We start from the raw sequence: 6,000 nt of genomic DNA on the forward strand, positions 1-6,000 counted from the left end.
GTATTTGATCACAAACAAGTATTTCGATCTTGAACGCCTAGGTATTTGATTTGGCTTCGTTCTTGATCTTGAACTTGAACTTGTATCTTGAGTGCTTGAGTGTTTGAGCTTGTACCTTATAGAGAAATCTGCGGTGTTTGATCCACGAGCTCTCTGCTTGCTTCTTGTTATCACTTCTGGTGTCTTCTAGCTTTATGAAGACCTCTATTTATAGTTGTAGGGAGTGGTGTGGCTCTGCGATTTGATTGGTCTGTTTGAACTGACCAATACCTTCCAGACACTTGGCATGATTTAATTGGCTAATTTATTTGGCTTGGATTGCAACATCACTTGATACGTCGCATGATTTTATTGGCTCGTTCTTTTGACTTGGATTGCCACATCACTTGACACGTGGCATGATCCTAGGCTATAAGATGGGCTAATAGCTATTTGGACCTTGGGCTACTGAAGTGGGCTCATCATTTAATTTGTAGTCCAATTAAATGGACTAGCCCAACACATGTATTGGATTTAAATATTAGCATAATTTACTAGCCACAATATTTGCTTGGACTAATATCTTGAATTTAATATGGTCCAAATTATTTTATAGATTTAAATCCGATAAAATTTAAATGCTTACAAGTGTATTCCAAAATGAATCTATGAGCATCTTCCTGAAACAACTGATACCGCGCTTCTTCAATATGGTGGCAAAGAGTGGTTTGTAACATTGACCATTGGCGAACAAAGAAGGCTCAAAGAAGGCCGGAATTTTTTTGTGGTGGATAATGATGCCAAGCGAGGTTGGATCGTTAAATTTGAGTTGGTTGATATTGCACCATTATTTGTTGTCTTCAAAGTGCAAGTGAAATGACAAGGAACTTCTGAAGATCCGATTGAAATTGATTAGTTTTTAGATTATGTTTGTGTTGTTTTATCCTTTTTTCAGTTTTTATTCTAAGTTCATCCAGTTATGATAGGTGTAGTTTTATTTTTTATTGTACTATAAATGATATCACATTTTTATTTTCATCACTTCTCGTGTGTTTTTTGTTATAACTGTATTTTTTTTTATATCATTTCAAAAGACTATTTTTTTTAAATCAATTCTTCCGCGTGAATTAAATATGAAAAAGAGGCAGACTCGTGTATTCTCACCAGAAGACTTCATCCTAATTCTATAGACTACTAAGACAATCTTGAATTCAAAATAGGAAGAGTAAATAAGAGGTGTAAATGCTTTATTGAAAAGTTAAATGGTCGGTATGTGAATATTTATGTTAGTAAATAGGCTTGAAAATATCTACATGGAAATTCAAAATTTTTAGTTATCAATACAATTTTGGTAACTGGAACAATTAATACAATTCAACTAACACCATTAGTTTCGACAACAACTTTATTCAAACCAAACCAGATACTCGCACCAGTAATAGGTTGTTCGTACTCTGACTGGATTATTTAGGCTAACTAAAATGGAGAATTATTTAGACTAACTAGAATGTAAATAATTTCAGTGGTTAAATTATTAGTCTAACTAGGATTCTTTTTTTCAAATACTGGAAAAAATACCGCTAATCTTGATAGAGATTAAGCCTCCTTGGATGAAACATTTGTCTTACTACGTACCGAGAAAGTTCGTACGAAATGTTTGTAATGAAAATTATATTTCAAACCAGATATTCACACTGGTCGGGTCAAGAGTTCATGAATAGAATTCTCGGTAAACGAAATGGATGCATTGAAAACTGTAAAGAATTCTTTGAGGAGTGTAAAAGATTCATTGTAAATTGGGATTCCAATTAAATACATGGGAACATAATTAATAAAATCAAACCCTAACCCTAACCCTAAAGAAATTCAAACCCTTAACATAACTCTATAGATACAACTACATTATTAATCTCATCATCCAAATCATCTACTCTATTTCAAATTCTGCGAAAATAGCAATGGAAAGGACTCCAACAAAAAAACCATTGATGAACCTCTTCATAGTTCTCCGGTCAACCACAATATCCTATACCAAGATGTAAGAAACCAATTGAAAAAGCTGAAGACTGAGGTGAACTTGCTGCGGCTTAGGATGACGCGTGAAATTGGCATTGACTACATAAAAAGGTTTTTACTTGATTCCTACCCTCTTACATGCTGTTACGACATGTTGGAGGAACTGCTCGCTGACCAAAATGAAGATAACGATAATCTTGTTATCGTTATAAGCAGTGACACCGAAGCCACCTCTATGGCATCAAACCTATCAACCAAAAGATCGAGTAGAGTTATATTAAGAAGATCGGTGTTTTAAGTCCTTTTGTTGTGCATGCCATGTTTGTAGCATGGCATGCTAACATTATCTTATGCTAGGTGATTAACTTCCAAATATTATTTGGAATATGTTAAATTATCAATTAATCAATAAAAAATATGCTTATTTAGTATTTCTTTACCCACTGAGAAATACGCGTTTTTGATGTATAAATATAGTTCTTTTACTTTTTTTCCCTCTCTCTCCCCTTCACGAATCATTTAATTAGAACCTTTTCAGTATCCTATATGACATTTATGACAAACAAAACTAGTACTATGTCTTTCCTTTGAAGCTTTTGTTGGTATAAGATGTTGTAGTTAACCTTATGAAAAATAAAACTAGTTTTAACCTTAGATGGATAGCAATTTTTGTATTAGTAGATGAGTACTACATTATATAATAAAACAGGAAATTCGATAAAACAGTAGTGCTAATTGAATAAAAAAAATTAAGAAATACTACATTTTAACCCATTTGAAATACAATGCATGTACAACACTGACGAAATACAACAACCAGTTATGTCCATTTATAAGTAGCTCATTACAAAAATTGGCCAATTTATAAAAATTACTAATATTAGCCAATTAGTTATTTGTGGCAAAAAATTATCAAATTTTTGCTTTCTTTTGAGTGGGTGTTATTAGAATAGATTGGGTATATCTTAAGGAGCTTGAATCTCAGTTTTGGGATGGTTTGGTGAAGTTTTGAGGTGGTTTGAATTGAAAATTCGAAGTAAAAACTGAACATAAAAAAAATGATATGTGTATTACACCGTGTATCATTTGTGTATCACATATGTATCATATTTGTATCAATTGTGTATCACATTTATACCATGTATACCTGTGCGTGAGATACATGTCGCAAAAGAATTTTTTTAACTCGATTTAATTATGAATTTTGATACAAAACCAGTCCAAATCACCTCCAATCGTCCTCAAATTTTGTATATTGACTTATCTATATGTTTTCAATGAATGTCAACTATACCCATTGAAAAAGTTCCTTTTTTGCTTAGATTTTTGGAATATTGTATGCTTTTTTTACATTTCATCACCTTATTTGCTACCTCTTCAATGAAATTTCCTTTCCATCTTGCATCTAATGTTGCTAATCACGCTTAAAAATATGAAAGGTGATTTTTGCATGTGGTTCTTTGAGAGAAAGAACCTTATTTATTTGGTTTTTTAATTTTTATATGTACTTGGCTAGTTTTGGTAAGTCTATGACTAATGGCTAGAGGTTGGTAAGTTGAGACTTATTTGGGACATTTGTGTAAGTTTCCCTCAAATTAATACAAAATGTACAAAATGCAGATTTTTTTCCTTGGAATAATTTGCCTGAAACAGGATCGAAATGCTAAAGAAGTCATAAACTTCGAACTTCATAAATAATGAACAAAGTAAACTTGAAATAATCATGGCCAACTTCATATAAAACTTGACATTCAAAATGCAAAACAAAGTCTACATCTCTTGCACACCAAAACTTAGAGCAAACACTTTTCTAATATAGGAGAAAATAAGAAATAAAATTGACACAATTGGTTTGCAACATTTTCTGATAACTTCATCCCAATAAATATTTTCTGCTAATATAGTAGATGAAATAGCACTTGCTGAATTTTTAATTTTTTACCACTTCTACACTTTTTTCAACAACCGAGCTTGAAGATGGCTCTTCCTATGAACAACTTATTGTTTGAAATTTGTTGAAGGCTTCTAAGGCTTCATCATAACATTGGAAAGCTTGGGAGCAGCTACCCTCGACTCCAACAAACATATTAACACACTCAGACCAACATTTATATAATCTCGGCTTCTTACCACAAAATACAACAAACACCATCTATTTGAATTTTTTTTTACCTTCAATTGATTTTTCAAATTTGTTGAATGCAGATGGCTGCATCATGAGATTTGAAAGACTGGAAGATGCTATGGTTAACGCACGATAACCATAGGAGAACTTTCACTCCATGAGTAATATATTCCAGGCCTTTTGCCAGAAAATACAACATACATTTTTGAAGCACTATTCTTCTTCGACTGCACCAGTGTAGATTCCTTTATCTATTTTTTCATACTCAGAAGAACATAGGAGAGTAAGAGATGAAGAAACAATCAAATATTAGGTTTTTTTAAATATTAGGGCTTTGACAAGGGATAAAATATACTTTAGGATTTTGTGTTCGACCGTCTAGGGTTGTTTAAATATTAGGGCTTTGAATACCTTATTACACGAAATATATTGAAGAGGGATAAGATATACCTTAGGGTTTTGTGTTCGGCCGTCTAGGGTTGTTTAAATATTAGGGCTTTGAAGACCTTATTATACAAAAGATGTACGAAATACACAATCAAGTATATTTATATAGATGAAGAAATATGAAATATATATGCGTGTAGTACAAAAAAAAAAAGATGAAAAATACGTTTATGGGAAAGAGGGTGTGCATGCTTGATATTTTCCATGTATTGGGAAGACAAGCATTCAATGGATAAGAGAGAAACAAGAAGAGAATTTCGAACCCTAACGGGAAGGGCAGTTTTGGCATAGGATTAGTTCCAAAACCCTAATTTGAGTGTGATTTTACATATATAACCCCATTTGGGCCATTGTGGCCAAAAAGAGGGGTAAATTTTAAAAATAGCCAGATTTACAACTGGTCGTTCAAAAATAGCCCAATTTCAAAAGTAATCGAAATTTAGCCACTTTTTATATAAAGATAAATCTGAGCGAAAACACTGTTCAAAACCCGGAAAATACTCCAGTATATTATGCTGGAGTTCCAGCATAAGTATACTTGAACTCCAGCATATTATACTGGAGTTCCAGAATAAGTATGCTGGAACTCCAGCATAATATGATGGAGTTCCAGCATAAGTACAGTAGAACTCCAGCATAATATACTGGAGTTCCAGCAAGTATATTGGTCCAGTATAATATACTGGAGTTTGGAGCACCGGTGCTCCAGTCTCCAGTATATTATACTGGAGCCAGCAAAGTATACCGGTCCAGCATAATATGCTGGAGTTCATACCGAACTCCAGTATATTATGCTGGACCGGTCTCTATTGCAGCAAAATAGTGGCTATTTTTCATTGACTTGGTAAACGCTGGCTATTTTTGATTGACCAATCCGAAAACTGACTATACCGTGCTATTTTTACCCTTAGCCCACCATAATGTTAGCATCTAATGCTAGAGCTCATCACCAGTAGCGTTGGAAGGATTTTGTAGAAGCAATTTCGATCTATTGTTAGTATCATTGTAAAAGCTTTTGATCAGTGTTTTAAAAAGTTTTCCTGGGACGCGTTACGAGACTCCGTCCCGGGCAGAGGCACTATCCAAATGTTCTAAGTCTCACATATGTGGCTTAATTCTGTGAGGCTTATGCCCTAAAGACCTAATTGTGTATCCAAAACACGCCTAATACTCCACGCTCGAAGCTCATCTAACCGTTCCTAACACAAATCATGTTTCAAATTCCTTTAATTAGCATTGTCGACACAAAAATTCTTTAGCAAATAAATGATAAAGTTCTATTCATCTATAAAAATATAAAAATTAAGTGTGACTCAACATAATGAGTCGTGGTTGCATATTTGTTGATTGATAATATCACGATGGTGAATATCATATATGAATACGTTTCAGAATATAGATAGTAAAGATTCATATATTCACTTACNAAGGGT

This window comes from Nicotiana attenuata, chromosome 2 (assembly GCF_001879085.1).
Source record: "Nicotiana attenuata strain UT chromosome 2, NIATTr2, whole genome shotgun sequence".
NCBI lineage: Eukaryota > Viridiplantae > Streptophyta > Magnoliopsida > Solanales > Solanaceae > Nicotiana > Nicotiana attenuata.